The following is an 18766-nucleotide window of genomic DNA, read 5'->3' on the forward strand; positions in this document are numbered from 1 at the left end:
ACTAACTATATCAGTGGGCAGAGCGGCGCCCAGGGGTCCCCCTGCACTTACTAGTATGTCTGGGCGCCGATCTGTTCGCCCGGTATAGGCTCCGGTGTCTGCAGCTCCTTCTTTTGTACTGGGCAGAGTTTTTGTATTAGGGTTGTCCCTTGCTGCAGCGCTGGCCAATCGTAGCGCACAGCTCATAGCCTGGGAGTCCCAGGGGGACCCCTAGGCGCCGCTCTGCCCACTGATATAGTTAGTTTTTAAAATAGTGAAAGGTCCTCTTTAAAGGAGTTTTTTCACTTCAGCAAATCTCATTTATTATGTAGAGGAAGTTAATACAAAGGCACTTACTAATGTATTGTGCTTGTCCCTATTGCTTTCTTTGCTGGCTTGATTTAATTTTCCATCACATTATACACTGCTCATTTCCATAGTTAAGACCACCCTGTAATCCATCAGTGGTGGTCGTGCTGGCACACTATAGAAAAAAGTGCTGGCTTAGGGCCCTTTCACACTTGCGTTGTCCGGATCCGGCGTTTACTCCACTTGCCGGAATTACACGCCAGATCCGGAAAAAACGCAAGTGTACTGAAAGCATTTGAAGACGGAGCCGTCTTCAAAATGCGTTCAGTGTTACTATGGCAGCCAGGACGCTATTAATGTCCTGGTTGCCATAGTAGGAGCGGGGGAGCGGTATACTTACAGTCCGTGTGGCTCCCGGGGCGCTCCAGAATGACGTCAGAGCGCCCCATGCGCATGGATGACGTGTTCCATGTGATCACGTGATCCATGCGCTTGGGGCGCCCTGACGTCACTCTGAAGCGCCCCGGGAGCCGCACGGATGGTAAGTATACTGCTCCCCCGCTCCCGCTACACTTTACCATGGCTGCCAGGACTTTAGCGTCCCGGCAGCCATGGTAACCATTGAGAAAAAGCTGAACGTCGTATCCGGCAATGCGCCGAAACGACGTTTAGCTTAAGGCCGGATCCGGATTAATGCCTTTCAATGGGCATTAATTCCGGATCCAGCCTTGTGGCAAGTCTTCAGGATTTTTGGCCAGAGCAAAAAGCGCAGCATGCTGCGGTATTTCCTCCGGCCCAAAAACGTTCCGTTCCAGAACTGAAGACATCCTGATGCATCCTGAACGGATTTCTCTCCATTCAGAATGCATTAGGATAATCCTGATCAGGATTCTTCTGGCATAGAGCCCCGACGACGGAACTCTATGCCGGATCCGGACAACGCAAGTGTTGAAAGGGCCCTAATTTGGTGGCCGGGACCCTGGTAGCGCACATAGGATAGTGATTTTTCTGATAGTGTGCTGGATTGCAGGGTGGTTGTAAACATGGAATGAGCAGTGTTCAGTGTGATGGAAACATTAATCTAGCAAGCAAAGGAAGCAATATTGATAATAACAATACATTAGTAAATGGCTCGTATTAATTTTCTCTACATAATGAACGCTGTTTGCCGAAGTGAGACAACACCTTTACTTTATATGTCTAAAATCTCATAACAAATAGGACTGAACATTGAGAAATCTAAATGAACTTAGTTTTGTTTGTAACCATGAATCAACGCCTCTCAAATTTTTACAAGAACGCTCAAGAGTCAGGATGTTGTTTTTTTCATCAAAAAATCCTGTAAGTGACTCTATGCCTGTACAATGTCATACATTAGAGGCATCTGTTGGGGGCATATGTCAGAATTGAATCCTGAGGTATACCTTCCATGGCAGACTAAAATGTGATAGTGAAAGAAAAGATTACTAATAATAATTTTTTTTTATTTATATAGCGTCACCATGTTCCACAGCGCTTTATAGTTTAGAAAGCACCAATTAAAATAAACATCACAAAATTACAGGCTAATATACACTTGAAACACTAAGAGTGAAGGCCCGGCCCACAAGAGCTTACAATCTATAAGGAAAAGGAGGTGACAAAAAAAAGGTAAAATTGTTTTCTATCTAAAAAGATACCGCCACCTTTGTGTAGTATCTAAGACCTGAGGTTACTACAAATTGTTTATATTGTATTGTTATATTATGCATTTTTATTCTCTGTTTGTGGCCGTTATTACCATCAAGGAAGATTGGCAAAGTTTGGAAGGAACAGGGTTAACCACCCTGTTCCTCCCCTCTTGGTAGGAGTGGGCTGGTCCAGCTTCCTGCCGGGAGGAGGAGTTCCTGTCTACCTACAGAGTGAAGAGGAAGCAACTTGCTGTCCTCCTGCTCCTGTTACAGACTATCCTCAAGTAAAGCCTTGAGAGTCCGGACAGCAGAGATAACTGCTACTTCTGACTATAGACACTGACCAAAGGTGAGGGAATACAACAAAGACACCCTTTACCAAACAACCACTTGTCCAGAACAACCCAAGTGCTGAATTTCTCCTAACCAACCTGAATCCATATTCTTGCTGGAGCTAGAGAAGAATTGCACTAAAGCCTGCTGCTACTGTATGTATTTCAAGTTCTACGTTGCACTTAGTTAAAAGGACTTTAAGTTTCACTCTGGCCTCATTCTTCAGTATTATAACTCCACTGCACTGATCCCCAGGGAGACACAAAGCTTCATCAGGACCACCACCGCTCCTATTCTCTACCTCGGCTCCTCAGGGGGTCGCTGGATTTGTACTAGATAGAGTAGTGCAAATGGAGCTGCATGAGCTACTGCACTGAGTGTGGGGGTTACTGTTGGATAATGGTGTTTGGTTCTGGAGACTGATATTTGGGGGGGGGGGGCGGTAAACGGGGAAGAGACAGTTTAGGGAAAAGGATAAGCCTGCCTAAAAAGATCAAATCATTGGAAGTTGGGAATTAACCTGATTAACAAGAATAGATGAGATGCAAAATCTAAAGTGTCTAAAAGAGAGCAGCATGCTCCGTCTGGGGTCATGGATGTTGCAATTGTGTGATTATTACAACAGCCTGTATTCAGTGATGTTGGCATGGAGACTGTACCTTCAGCCTGAGCCAGGTCGCCTATTCTTTAGTTGAAATTATTTTACTAACTACTGTTTCTTCCAGATTTTATTAGACTGCCAACCTTATGGCAAGTGCAAATATAACCCATGAGATAAAGTAGCCGTCCCTTAAAATGAATATCTCTTGTGCATACTTGCTTTAATGAGTTGCTTTAATTTAAACATACAGCCTAGGCCTGCTATGGACTCACTGACTTTGCAGACTGAAAACCACGGATCCGCAAAACCTAGACACCAGCTGTGTGCACCCTGCATTGCGTTCGGACCCAATGGATCCACGATCGGTATCCGTATGTGCAAGTCCATGTGGATCAATAAAGCTCTACTTTACAGTACTTCAGAGAGAGAAAAGGAAGAATTATAGGGTGCAGAATATGCATGAACAAGCATTGGAGTCAGTCAGTAAGGTTATCGCTGTTGAAGGCTGATAGAGGCTTTACTGCAGTGAGAGGGACATTGCTAACACACCTTTCCACACTCAGCTGGAGATTGCAGAAAGACTTGTAAGAACCCTATTGCCAGCCTTAGATGCTGCAGAGAGAGAAAGAGAGGAAAGAGGGAAAGAGTACTACAAACTCCATAATTGCTCATAACCGTACATTACTATCAGGGAACATTTGCACTGTGAATATTTGGAACTGTATTTTGATACCATGGGATGTACTACAACTCCCATTCTGCACTTTAGTAAAAAAAAGAGACGTCTATTTTCTATAACTGGCCTGGTTGCTGACTCCAGCACCATTTGCAGGCAACAGTGCACCCATGGAAAACTCATAACACCAAGGGCACCCCAACTACTATCAGGTAGGATCCCTGACATCAGACTGTGCCCAGAGGGAAGAAAGGGGGCACTCTTTTCACTGCCTTAGTCCTAGGAAGCATTGCTGTGGGGATTACCACTGTGATTCATTTGAATAACTGTTGCAACCAGAGCCACTACCACTCTCATCCTCTGCTTCAATCCTACTGGGCTGCCGCACTGGAGATGAACAGCAGTTCACTTCACTGTGCATCAAAAAATGAACCAAGAAGCCAATCTATATGCAGGTCTGGTGTATGTTCCCATGTTTAACTACTGGATGACAAAAACATCCACTGGAGGCCTGGTACTCATCAACTGCAAATGATGGCCGTTCTGATGCTGCAGCTTCTAAGACAATTTTGATCAGTCCCTAGCAGGTGAGCAAACCCACTAGCGATGATTACTTCATAGTGTGATAACAGGGGTTTTAGGCCACAGAAACTTGTAGGCCTAATTCACACATCAGAGTTCGGTCAGTGTTTGATCAGTGATTTCCATCCGTGATTGTGAGCCAAAACCAGGATTATAATGAATAATGGAGACATCTGTATCTGTTCTGCTTCGGACCCATGCCTGGTTTTGGCTTACAGTCACTGACCAAAACACGTACGTTTGAATCTGGCCTTAGATGTGAAAGGCAAAGAATTTGATAGAAACATAAGCTACGTGTATCTCCTTTTGGCATTTGAATTTCCAAAAATAAACACAGGACTTTTTTTGTCAGTCGGTTATGACTAATCCTAGATTTATAAATGTTTTCATAAAAATTCTGGATAAAGCTCACATGAGACATAATAGAATATGAAACAACATGTCAATATATCAAATTCTAGGGAGCATCAGTTCATAGTTATAATTCAGTCGTTTTGAGTAGTCTTAATTATTAATATTTTGGAGGCTTGGCCTTCACGTTAGTTGTTTCTTCCTTCTATGATTCATAATGATGGATAAAGTTCACAATGCACTCACCCATGATCTTCCTGAAATAAATCTTATTGTGCAATCGTTATAAAGTATCAATTAATCTGACATTTCTAATGCCCTATCAAAAACCATTTCCTGTCTATGCACACAGCATAAATCATACATTTCATACATTTTCACGAGGAATAACAGCACTAACTATTCCATGAAGACCCTTAGCCTACATTGCTTACTGAAAGATTTAAACTTACTATTCTTCAATCGTCTGGTCTCCATTATTATTATTTTTTAGCCGGGGTACTATCTCTCCTTAGTGAGAGAGGGCAATCACCTTGAAACAGCTGTCCTCAGATGAGGTGCTGGCTTACTTATTATCCAAATCATGTCTCAAGGCCTATTTAAAGGGTTGAACATTGACTTATAGGATAGCTGCCTTACATCTGGTGGCATTAGAGGCAGAGCTTGGTAAGAGCTCATTTGCTTCCATTTCTTCCCAGAATTCCAGAGGAGCGTGTATGGCTTATGTCTCCTCACGCTGATTAAGAGCTCCCTGAGGAGACATATTATCCCCCAAATCCTAACTTAGGCCACTGTATAAGGCTTTTTTCACACTGAAGGCAGGTATTTGTCCTGCTGAATCCTGGCATATTTTCTGGGTAGCAGCCGGATCTCATGCAGACGCCATTATAGTCAATGGGGCCGGCTATGCCAGATCCAGAGAGCTCCGGCAGGCTATTCTTTGGGCAAGAGGTAAGAATTGCAACCATACTGTGATCAAGGTGGTTGTCGACAAATCACCTTTTTCATGAGCAGCTGAGAATTGTTTTGGAAGTATAGAGAACATAGACCTATACAATATCTACCCACAAACCTTTATTTTATAAATTACTTTGGTGCCAGGTATGTGCAGCACTAGGATATCTTTTAGACTAGGGAATCTCAGACCTTCCCTTTGAGATCTTCTCCAACAGAAAATGATAACCAAATAGGTCATTACTAGGGTTGAGCAAACCCAAACTGTAAAGTTCGGGTTCGTACCGAACTTTAGGATTTTTCAACCCCGGACCTGAACCTGAACTTTTCAGTGAAAGTTCGGGTTCGGTGTTCGGCGAGTTAATGGCGCTTTTTGAAAGGCAGAGCATCCAATCAACAAGCGTTTAACTCGTGTGCCCTTACAAGCCAACACAGCCATGCCTACTAATGGCATGGCTGTGATTGGCCAGTGCAGCATGTGACCCAGCGTCTATATAAGCTGGAGTCACGTAGCGCTGCACGTCACTCTGCTGTTACTAGTGTATGGAGAAGATGCTGCTGCTGTGAGGGAGAGAATAGGACAGAATTTGTAATTAGAAGTGCTTGTTTGTGTGTGCACTGCACAATCTTTTTACCCTTCCCTGAGCCCAGTGACCCAGACAAATAATTTTTATCCGTCTGTTAGTTAGGGTGGCGGCGGCCATTTTATGCAAGTTCTGTGCACCAGCACAGCATATGTGCATTTGTGACAGTAAAATAGAAGCTTTAAATACTGCAATTATATTCTTGGTTTAAAAAAATCACCCATTTTTGGCAAGACCCTACATCTGTGACCTTTGCAGCATTAGTCAGTGTGCAATTTAAGCTTGAAATACAGCAATAATTTTCAGGGTTTTAAATAACACCCTTTTTGGGCAAAATACTCAATTTTACAGCCCTTGTTGTATCTGTCAGTATGAAATATAAACGTTAGATACTGCTGTCATATTCAGTTATTTAAAAATAAAAAAACATTTAGGGCAAAATCCAAATTTTGCAGTGTTTGCTGCATCTGTCATTGTTAAATACAAGCTTGAAAATACTTCAATAATTTTCTGGGTTTTAAAAAACACCCATTTTTGGCAATACCCTCCATCTGGGGCCTATGACGCATTAGTCAGTGTGCAATTTAAGCTTGAAATGCAGCAATCATTTTCTGGGTTTTAAAAAACACCCTTTTGGGGCAAAATACGAAATTTTACAGCCCTGGTTGCATCTGTCAGTGTGAAATACACACGTTCGATACTACTGTCATATTATGTTATTTAAAAAATACCCCTTTTGGGCAAAATACTACATTTTACTGCCCTTGTTGCACCTCTCAGTGTGAAATACAAGCGTTAGATACTGCTGTCATATTCTGTTATTAAAAAAACACCCTTTTTGGACAAAATACTAAATTTTACAGCCATTGCTGCATCTTTCAGTGTGAGATACAATCATGAAATACTGCAATAATATTCTGGGTTAAAAAAAAACACCCATTTTGGGCAAAATACTAAATTTGCAACCTTTGCTTCATCTGTCAGTGTGAAATACACGTGTTAGATACTGTTGTTCTGTTCTGTTATTAAACAAAACACCCATTTTGGTAGACTAAGGGTCTTCATGAAATAGTTAATTACTCCTTAAAAGCTCATTACAGAGAACAGCACTGCAGAAACTTTTCTTAGAACACTGCAATGTGCTGTTATTCCTCCTTAAAATGCATAAAATGTATGATTTATGCTGTGTGCATAGACAGGAAATGTTTTTTTATAGGGTATTAGAAATGTCAGATTAATTGATACTTTATAACGACTGCACAATAAGATTCATTTCAGGAAGATCATGGGTGAGTGCATTGTGAACTTTATCCATCATTATGAATCATAGAAGGAAGAAACAACTAACATGAAGGCCAAGACACCAAAATATTAATAATTAAGACTACTCAAAACTACTGTAATACTACTAATTATAACTATGAACTGATGCTCCCTAGAATTTGATATATTGACGTGTTTCATATTCTATTATGTCTCATGTGAGCTTTATCCAGAATTTTTATGAAAACATTTATAAATCTAGGATAGTCATAACCGACTGGGCCAAATACTAAATTTGCAGCCTTGGCTGCATCTGTCAGTGTGAAATACACGCGTTAGATACTGGTGTTCTATTCTGTTATTTAAAAAAACACTTATTTTGGGCCAAATACTAAATTTGCAGAGAATGAGGAGAGCATTGAATAAAGGACGTGGCCCCGGTCGTGGTGCTGCTGGTGGAGCTCCTGTTGCAGGGAGAGGAGGTGGTCGATCTGTGCCAGCTACACGCACAAGTGAAACCCCTTCCTCAGGTGCGAGTAGGCGACAGAACCTTCAGTGTTATTTGGTCGGGCCTAATGCGGCTCTACGAATGGTGAGGCCAGAACAAGTACAGGCGATAGTAGATTAGGTTGCTGACAGTGCCTCCAGTTTCTTCACATTGTCTCCCACCCAGTGTTCTGCTGAAAGATCAGAGTTGGTACCTGCAGCCAATGTCCATCAGTCTTTCACCTCACCCTCTTGCAAATCAGACAAGCAGTCTGAGCCCCAAGTCATGCAGCAGTCTTATCTGCTTTTTTATGACTCTGCTAGCAGGGTTTCCCAGGGCCATCCACATAGCCCTGCTCAAGAAGTGGAAAAGATTGAGTGCACCGATGCCCAACCACTTATGTTTCAAGATGAGTACATGGGAGGACCACCGCAGCACGTCTTGGATGATGACGAAACACAAGTGCCAACTGCTGTGGCTTTCGAAAGTATGCAGACCGACAAGGAGGGCAGAGGTGAAGACTGGGTGGAAGATGATGTGGAGGACGATGAGGTCCTCGACCCCACATGTAATCAAGGTCATGCTAGTGACCTGTGTAGTTCGGAGGAAGAGGCGGTGGTCGCACAGAGCCACCAGCACAGAAGAAAAGGGAGCAGGGTGCAAAAGCGGAGAAGCCGTCCCCTAGACAGTACGCCTGCTACTGCCCAGCACAGCAAGGGACCCAGCACACCAAAGCCAGCTCCAATGAGTTCCCTGGCGTGGCAGTTCTTCAGACAATGTGCTGATGACAAGACATGAGTGGTTTGCATGCAATCAGAGCCTGAACTGAAGCAAGGCATAAACGTTCTCAACCTGAGCACAACCTGCATGACCAGGCATGAGCACGAGCTGCAAAGCACGAGCTGCAGTGGAGTAGACACCACAAAAACCAAGAAAGGTCTATGGCTCATCCTGCTTCCTCTTCTGCTGCAGTATCGGCTTTTTCATCCACCTCTGGAGTGACAGTGGCACCTGCCACTCCGCAAACAGAGGATCTTCCAGCAACACCACCACCTGGGTCACCAAGCATTTCCACAATGTCCCACGGAAGCATTCAGCTCTCCATCTCCCAAACACTGGAGCGGAAGAGGAAGTACCCCCCTACCCACCCGCGATCCTTGGCCCTGAATGCCAGCATTTCAAAATTACTGGCCTTTGAAATGCTGTCATTCCCTCTGGTGGAGACAGAGAGTTTTAAAAGCTTTATGGCAATGGCTGTCCCACAGTACATCATGCCCAGCCGCCACTACTTTTCCAGGTGAGCCATTCCTTCCCTGTACAACCAAGTGGGGGGAAAAATCAGGTATGCACTGCGCAACACCATCTGTGGCAAGGTCCACCGAACTATGGATACGTGTACCAGTAAGCATGGTCAAGGACGTTATATCTCCCTAACAGCACACTGGGTAAATGCAGTGGTGGCTGGACCTGAGGCGGATAGTAGTTTGGCACATGTCCTTCCACCACAAGGATTGCAGGGCGCTTCTCTTTGCGGGCCGTCTGTGCATGCTTTCAGAGTTCATACCCTGCTGTTGCTCGCCTGTCAGCGCTGCAGCATAACTTCAGCATACCTCATATGCGACGTGCCCACAAGATGGAACTCCACCTTGCACATGCTGGCCAGACTGCAAGCAGCAGCAGGCGATAGTGGAGTTTCAGCTGTACCACGCACGGGTGAGTTTCTCTTCGGAACAGCACCACTTCACCATCAATGAGTGGGCCTCCATGCGAGACCTGTGTTCCTTGTTGCGCTGTTTCGAGTACTCCACCAACATGGCCAGTGCCGATGACGCCGTTCTCAGTGATACTATCCCACTTCTATGCCTCCTTGAAAAAAACACTTCTGCCGATGATGGAAGAGTGTGTGGCACAGGAGGAGGAGGAAGAGGGATAATTTCATAGGGTTTCCGGCCAGTCATTCACAAGTGGCTCCGAGGGTGGGTTCCTGCACCCACAAACGCCAGGTAAACAATTGTCCAGCCAGGGCACAGTTCTGGAAGATGATGAGGTGGAGGATGAGCAGATGGAGGAGCAGGAACCGTGTTCACAGAAGAGTGGCACCCAAACCAGCTCATGGCTATCACTGGTGTATGGCTGGGGGATAAAGAGGACACAGACGATACACTTCCCACAGAGGACAGCTTAGCGTTGCCTCTGGGCAGCCTGGCACACATGAGCGATTACATGCTGCAGTGTCTCCGCAACGACCGCTTAGTTGCCCACATTCTAACTTGTGCTGATTACTGGGTGGACACGCTGCTGGATCCCCGTTACAAGGACAATGTACCATCCTTAATTCCATCACTGGAGCATGATCGTAAGATGCGCGAGTACAAGCACACGCTGGTAGATGCGCTGCTGGTGGCATTCCCACCTGACAGCAGGGGCACAGTGGAAGCACAAGGCGAAGGCAGGTAAACAAATTTCACAAATTTATCTGTTACATTTTCGAGTGACATTCACCAATTTTTGTCTGTGATATACCCCTGCTCTACCTAGTAGACAGGTAAACAAATTTCAATAATTTGTCTGTTACATTTTCGGGTGAAATTCACCAATTTTTTGCTGTGATATACCCCTGCTCTACCTAATTGACAGGTAAACAAATTTCACTAATTTGTCTGTTACATTTTCAGGTGAAATTCACCAATTTTTGGCTGTGATATACCCCTGCTCTACCTAGTAGACAGGTTAATAAATTTCACTAATTATTCTGCTACATTGTCGGGTGACATTCACCAATTTTTGGCTGTGATATACCTCTGCTCTACCAAGTTGACAGGTTAAAGAATTTCACAAATTTTTCTGTTACATTGTCGGGTGACATTGACCAATTTTTGGCTGTGATATACCCCTGCTCTACCTGGTTGACAGGTTAATACATTTCACTAATTTGTCTGTTACATTCTTGGGTGACATTTTACCATTTTTGCCGTGAATAAACCCCTGCTCTGCATAGGTGACAGGGACCGAAATTTTTTAAAATCATCTGTTCCATTGGTGGGTGACATTAACCCATTTTTGGCAATGAAATACCCCTGCTCTGCATAGGTGACAGGGACTTAAATTTCTAAAATGCATCTTTAATTCGCCCTTCCATTCAATCCTTCTGCTTTAATAATTTGTCCCACATTTCAGCTTGATCACATTGCAGCCATTGACCTCCCTTGGATGTGGTCTCCCTTTCTCACGCTCCCTCTCCGGCGTGGAACCCTGATTCGCCGCTAACCGTGATCAACATGGCAGGCGCAGAAAAGAACATCGAAAGTTGATAGAGCAGATATCGAATTGGATTGTGGACATCACAGGGACGTGCGACATGGTGGAGCAGTATGTGTGCCTACACGTACTGACTGATGGGTCTGCCCTTTAACTTCTGGGTCTACAAATTGTGCATATGGTCTGAGCTTTCCCTTTATGCTTTGGAGGTGCTGGCCTGCCCTGCAGCCAGTGTATTGTCTGAACGTTTGTTTAGCATGGCTGGAGGGGGTTATAATAGGTTATATTTTCCAATGTTTTGGGGTGTACCCTAATTTAAACAAAAATATATATATATATTTAAACCAAAAACCAGTGTTGGCTAACTCCTCCTTCTCCACCGCCGCTTCCACCTACACCACCACATCCACCGCCTCCTCAACCTCCTACTCCATATGGACCTCGTCCTCCAAGATCAAGATAATTATTTTTTATTTTTACATATTTTATGTTATTTGAAGTCATTTCCCTATCCACATTTGTTTGCAGAGCACTTGCCATGCTCTTAACCACATTTTTCTGCCATTTGAAGCCCTCTAGCCCTTACCATGACTTTTTTACAGCCATTTTAGTGCTCAAAAGTTCAGGTCCCCATTGACTTCAATGGGATTCAGGTTCGGGGTCAAGTTCGGGTCAAGTTTGGGTCCCAAACTCAAACTTTTTTCTGAAGTTCGTCCAAACCCGTCGAACTCGAACATCCAGGTGTCCGCTCAACTCTAGTCATTACTTCAAGCTGGTATAGGCATTAGGACAAGTGGTGTATTGGTGTCAATGCTTCTTCTCTATCTTCAGTCTTCTGGGTTGGTTGGTGTTATGTAGAAATTTCCATTTGAAGTGCCAAAATTGAAAATAAGGAATGTTTCTCTATTGGCTATCCATGACTAATCTTCCCTTCAAACATGTGCCTGTAAAAATGTTGGATATTGTTCTGTAGAGAGATACTATAACACAGTTTTATTTTTAACTCTCTTTGTGCTATTTTTAAATGTAATGTAAGACAAAACATATTGAGTAAAGTCTTGGAGGGAGAATTAGGACCTCAAATGAAAGACACAAATAACAGCGTGTTCTCGGTAAATCCTTATGCTGTGTGGATGAGTGTAGAGCAGCTTTATGCTTTACTACAATTGAGCTTTTCTCAGATGTATAGCCAGCATAGTAGAAAAGATGAAGCTGTCCACAACGTCGTGTATGCTGCCTCATAATATTTATGAAAATCACAATAAATGAGCTCCCCGTCATTTCTTACTAAGCGCAATGGAAAAGTTAATCCCGTGGTGTTTATGTCCTTGTAGAACCCACATGACTGCGGCTGTAAATCATGACTAAACATAGGAATCAACATAAATCTGAGCAAGTAGTTAATCTAGGATGTCTTTATATATGAAATCTATACATGCAACGAATGTTAATAGAATATTTGTAACATTCAAGCGTAGCTGACATACATGTTTATCGAATAATTTCACCAAAATAATGCTGTAAAAATAAGTCTTTAAGATGTTCTTGTTTATCTTGTTTATAATAATGTTATCCAGCAATTAAATATAACTATATAATTTTCCATGTTCTGTTCAGTGTTTTTTGTCCGACCAAATACCAGCACATTTTCCAGGTAGCAGCCAGATCTCCGCCAGATCCCATTATAGTCAATAGGGCCTGCAGGCATTATGTTAACATTCAGGGGGAGCTGTTCCCTGCCGGAGTAGTCTGCAGTAGAGATGGCCTTGCAGTTCGCCCGGCGGTCATTTCGAGGCGAACTTTGCTTGTTCGTGGTTCGCCGAACGGGCGAACATATGGTGATGTCCGCTGGCACTGTATTCTTTTACATTGTGAAGGACTTTAAACCCATGACACATCCATCAGGTGGTACAGGACAGTCAATTGAGACGTTTCAGCACATGGACATACCCCCTACCTTATAAATAAACCCGATTTGGCAGCCATTTCATATTCAGTCTTTTGCCAGTGTAGGGAGAGGTTGCGGTGTGGAGCAGGGACAAACTGTTAGGGACCACAAGCGCTAGCTAAAAGGGCCACAAAAGTCTTTTTAAGGACTGGTATAGGTGTGCTATCAATAGGTATGACTTACTGAGGGGTGTTATATACCTATAATATACTTTCTAACATAGAAACTATATTATAGTGCATTTGTATTGTGCAGCAGTTGTGTGCGTTTCTGCTGTGATACTGCAGCTACACAGAGTGACAAACGCTATTGGAACAAATAATTTCAAATGGTGTGATATACCAGTTGCCCCCCCAAAAAAACTGTTTGAAGCAGGGGTGTGATATACCAATAATATACTTTCTATATAGTGCATTTTGGTAGCGCAGAATTTGTTTCCGGTTTTGCTGCGTTACAGCAGCTACACAGAGTAGCAAACGCTATTGGAATAAATTTCAACATGTGATATACCAGTTTCCCCACAAAAAAAATTATTGAAGCAGGGGTGTTATATACTTTCTATATAGTGCATTTGGGTAGTGCAGCATTTGTTTGCGGTTTTGCTGTGTTACCGCAGCTAGTCAGAGTGACAAATGCTATTGGAAGAAATAATTTCTACCGCTGTGATATACCAGTTGGCCCCCCCAAAAAAAGTGATTGAGGCAGGGGTGTCATATACCAATAATATACTTTCTATATAGTGCATTTGGTTAGTGCAGCATTTGTTTGTGGTTTGTGGTTTTGCTGCGCTACCGCAGCTACATGCTATTGGAACAAATAATTTGTTGCCCCCCCAAAAAATTTGATTGAGGCAGAGGTGTGATATAGCAATAATATACTTTCTATATTGTGCATTAAGGTAGTGCCGCATTTGTTTGCAGTTTTGCTTAGTTACCGCAGCTACACAGAGTAACAAACGGTATTGGAACAAATAATTTCAACTGGTTTGATATACCAGTTGCCCCCCAAAAAACTGATTGAGGCAGGGGTGTGATATACCAATAATATACTTTCTATATAGTTCATTTGGGTAGTGCAGCATTTGTTTGTGGTTTTGCTGCGCTACCACAGCTACACAGAGTGACAAACGCTATTGTAACAGATAATTTGTTGCCCCCCCTCCCCCCCCCAAAAAAAGTTATTGAGGCAGGGGTGTGATATACCAATAATATACTTTCTATATAGTGCATTTGGGTAGTGCAGCATTTGTTTGCGGTTTTGCCGCGTAACCGCAGCTTCACAGAGTGACAAACGCTATTGGAACAAATAATTTCTACTGCTGTGATATACCAGTTTCCCCCAAAAAAGTGATTGAGGCAGGGGTCTTATATACCTATAATATACTTTCTATATAGTGCATTTGGATAGTGCAGCATTTGTTTGCAGTTTTGCTGCGCTACCGCTGCTAAACAGAGTGACAAACGCTATTGGAACAAATAATTTATTGCCCCTCCAAAAAAGTGATTGAGGAAGGGGTGATATACCAATAATATACTTTCTATATAGTGCATTTGGGTAGTGCAGCATTTGTTTGCAATTTTTCCTCGTAACCGCAGCTACACAGAGTGACAAACGCTATGGGAACAAATAATTTGCTGCCCCCCCCAAAAAAAAAGTGATTGAGGCAGGGGTGTGATATACCAATAATATACTTTCTATATAGTGCATTTGGGTAGTGCAGCATTTGTTTGTAGTTTTGCTGCGTTACCGCAGCTACACAGAGTGACAAACGCTATTGGAACAAATCATTTCTACTGCTGTGATATACCAGTTTCCCCCAAAAAAGTGATTGAGGCAGGGGTCTTATATACCTATAATATACTTTCTATATAGTGCATTTGGATAGTGCAGCATTTGTTTGCAGTTTTGCTGCGCTACCGCTGCTAAACAGAGTGACAAACGCTATTGGAACAAATAATTTATTGCCCCTCCAAAAAATTGATTGAGGAAGGGGTGATATACCAATAATATACTTTCTATATAGTGCATTTGGGTAGTGCAGCATTTGTTTGCGGTTTTTCCTCGTAACCGCAGCTACACAGAGTGACAAACGCTATGGGAACAAATAATTTGCTGCCCCCCCCCCAAAAAAAAAGTGATTGAGGCAGGGGTGTGATATACCAATAATATACTTTCTATATAGTGCATTTGGGTAGTGCAGCATTTGTTTGTAGTTTTGCTGCGTTACCGCAGCTACACAGAGTGACAAACGCTATTGGAAAAAATAATTTCTACTGGTGTGATATACCAGTTTCTCCCCCAAAAAAGTGATTGAGGCAGGGGATTTATATACCAATAATATACTTTCTATGTAGTGCAGCATTTGTTTGCGGTTTTTCCTCGTAAACACAGCTACACAGAGTGACAAAAGCTATTGGAACAAATAATTTGTTGCCCCCCTTCAAAAAAGTGATTGAGGTAGGGGTGTTATATACCAATAATATACTTTCTTTATAGTGCATTTGGGTACTGCAGCATTTGTTTGTGGTTTTGCTTCATTACCGCAGCTACACAGAGTTAGAAACGCTATTGGAACAAATAATTTCAACTGGTTTGATATACCAGTTGCCCCCCAAATAACTGATTGAAGCAGGGGTGTGATATACCAATAATATACTTTCTATATAGTGCATTTGGGTAGTGCAGCATTTGTTGGCGGTTTTTCTGCGCTGCCGCAGCTACACAGAGTGACAAAAGCTAATGGAAAAAATAATTTCTACTGGTGTGATATACCAGTTTCCCCCCCCAAAAAAAGATTTAGGCAGGGGTGTGATATACCAATAATATACTTTCTATATAGTGCATTTGGGTAGTGCAGCATTTGTTTGCAGTTTTGCTGAGCTACCACAGCTACAAAGAGTGACAAACGTTTTTGGAAAAAATAATTTCTACTGGTGTGATATACCAGTTTCCCCCAAAAAAGTGATTGAGGAAGGGGTTTTATATACCAATAATATGCTTTCTATATAGTGCATTTGGATAGTGCAGCATTTGTTTGCGGTTTTGCTTCGTTACCGCAGCTACACAGAGTAATAAACGCTATTGGAACAAATAATTTCAACTGGTTAATATACCAGTTGCCCCCCCCCCCCCAAAAGTGATTGAGGAAGGGGTTTTATATACCAATAATATACTTTCTACTTAGTGCATTTGGGTAATGCAGCATTTGTTTGCGGCTTTGCTGCGTTACCTCAGCTACACAATGTGACAAACGCTATTGGAACAAATATTTTCTACTGGTGTCATATACCAATTGCCCCCCAAAAAAGCGATTGAGGCAGGGGTGTTATATACCTTCTTCCACAAATACTGCTCTTCTATATGGACTTTTGTCACAGGGTCATTTTGAAAATTACAGGCAGAGGAAGAGACAGGCCATTCCACAGGGGTGGTAGGGGTCGGCAGGTGCACCAGGCCAGAGCCTAAGTGGGAAGTTACAGAAGGTGCGTGCGATTACGTCAAAGTACGCACCAGACTTGGTTGAGTGGCTCCTTCAGCCTTCCACTTCTGCACCCTCTTCATTCTTTGCTGTGTGCACCCCCAAAGACACCACCACCATATCCCCTCTGCTCGAGTCAGAGGAATTATTTTCCCATCCATTCTAAGACCTTACCGATGTGCAGCCATTCCTGGCATTGGTTAAGGAAGTGGAGGTATCAACGGTCACCATCCGGCAGTCTGGCGACAGTACAGATCAGCCCAAGGAGGGTGGTCCCAGCTGTTGCTGCCTACTCCGAGATCTCTAATGTCAGTGGTGGTGAAGGTGACGAATCCGATGATGACGTGTCGATGAACATCACGTGGTTGTTCAGAGGGAGAGACGGAGCAGCAGATAGGGAGGAGAAGGAGTAGAAGCAGGCAGAACTTACAGTACACACGAGTCAAAAAGCAGACTGCTAATTTATCTAAAACGAGCCATCCACCATGCACGGTCACAACTAGAGTTCCCAGGATGCCGGCACATGGCTCCACAGTGTGAGCTGTTTTTTAACGTGTCTGCTGCCCAACACTCACCTACGAATGACTGCCTTAAAAAGGCACCTGGCCTCCCATCACCAAGCACAGTGGGAGCAATACCGTCAGAACCCACAAAGCAGCACTCCTGGCGCTCCACGTCCTGCCTCTTCTCGTTCTTCTCAAGTCAGACTTCCGTGGCCCAAATGTTCAAGCAAAGAAAGATGATGACGCTGGATAACCCTCTTGCCCTATGGCTGACCGCTGGCTTGTTGGAACTGCTAGCCCGCCAACTACTGCCATATAAACTGGCGGACTCAGAGGCTTTTAGAAAATTTGTGGCCATTGGCACACCACAATGGAAGGTCCCCGGAAGGAAATATTTCTTCCAGAAAGGCATCCCGGAGCTATATGGCTACGTTCAGCGGCAAGCGAATGTATCTCTGGCACACAGTGTCGGTGCCAAGATACATTTGACCACAGGACACATGGTCTAGCAAACACGGGCAGAGAAGGTACAGTACATAACTTTTGCTGCGCACTGGCTCTCAAGCATGCAACTCGTGGCACCCATGTGGATTTGGTGTTACTGCCACGGATTGCATGCAGGCCTGCCGATTCTTCTCCTCCTCCTACTCCATCTTCCCTCTACTCCTCAGTTGACTCCTTTTCCACTGCTTTCGCCTCATCCGCTGTGCCCCCCAAGTTCCCCAGAGCTTATTCAATGTGCCAGGTGAGACATTGCCATGCTGTGCTGCGGCTGTTGTGCCTGGAAGCCAAGAGTCACACCTGTCCTGCACTGCTTTTAGGCCGATCAGTGGCTAACCCCGCTCAATTTGACAGTTGGTAAAGTGGTGTGCGACAACGATGCCAATCTGCTGAGCGCATTGAAACAGGGCAATATAACACAAGTGCCATGCATGGCACATGTCCTGAACTTAGTCGTGCAGCAATTAGTTGCGAAATGCCCCGGGGTCCAGATAATCGCCCAAAAACTGAAAAAACTATGGCTCTTGGACTATGGAGACACTAAAACATGTTATTTTTTCTTTCAAAAAGGAAATAATTGTGTAAAACTAATTGTGTAAAACTTAAATAAAAAAATTAAATAAGTAGACATATTAAATATCGCGCGTCTGTAATAACTTGCTCTATAAAAATACCACATGATCTAACCTGTCAGATGAATATTGTAAATAACATAAAAAAATTAAAACGGTGCCAAAACAGCTATTTCTTGTAACCTTGCCTCACAAAAAGTATAATATAGAGCAACCAAAAATCATATGTACCCTAAAATAGTACCAACAAAACTGCCACCCTATCCTGTACTTTCCAAAATGGGGTCACTTTTTTGGAGTTTCTACTCTAGGGGTTCAAATGGGACATGGTGTCAAAAAACCAGTCCAGCAAAATTTGCCTTCCAAAAACCGTATGGAATTCCTTTCCTTCTGCACCCTGCCGTGTGCCCGTACAGCAGTTTTTGACCACATAAGGGGTGTTTCTGTAAACTACAGAATCAGGGCCATAAATATTGAGTTTTGTTTGGCTGTTAACCCTTGCTTTGTAACTGGAAAAAAATTATTAAAATGGAATATCTGCCAAAAAAGTGAAATTTTGAAATGTTATCTCTATTTTCCATTAATTTTTGTGGAACACCTAAAGGGTTAACAAAGTTTGCAAAATCAGCTTTGTATACCTTGAGGGGTGTAGTTTCTAAAAAGGGTCACTTTTTTGGAGTTCCTACTCTAGGGGTGCATCAGGGGGGCTTCAAATGG

This window comes from Bufo gargarizans, chromosome 7 (genome assembly GCF_014858855.1).
Source record: "Bufo gargarizans isolate SCDJY-AF-19 chromosome 7, ASM1485885v1, whole genome shotgun sequence".
NCBI classification, from domain to species: domain Eukaryota; kingdom Metazoa; phylum Chordata; class Amphibia; order Anura; family Bufonidae; genus Bufo; species Bufo gargarizans.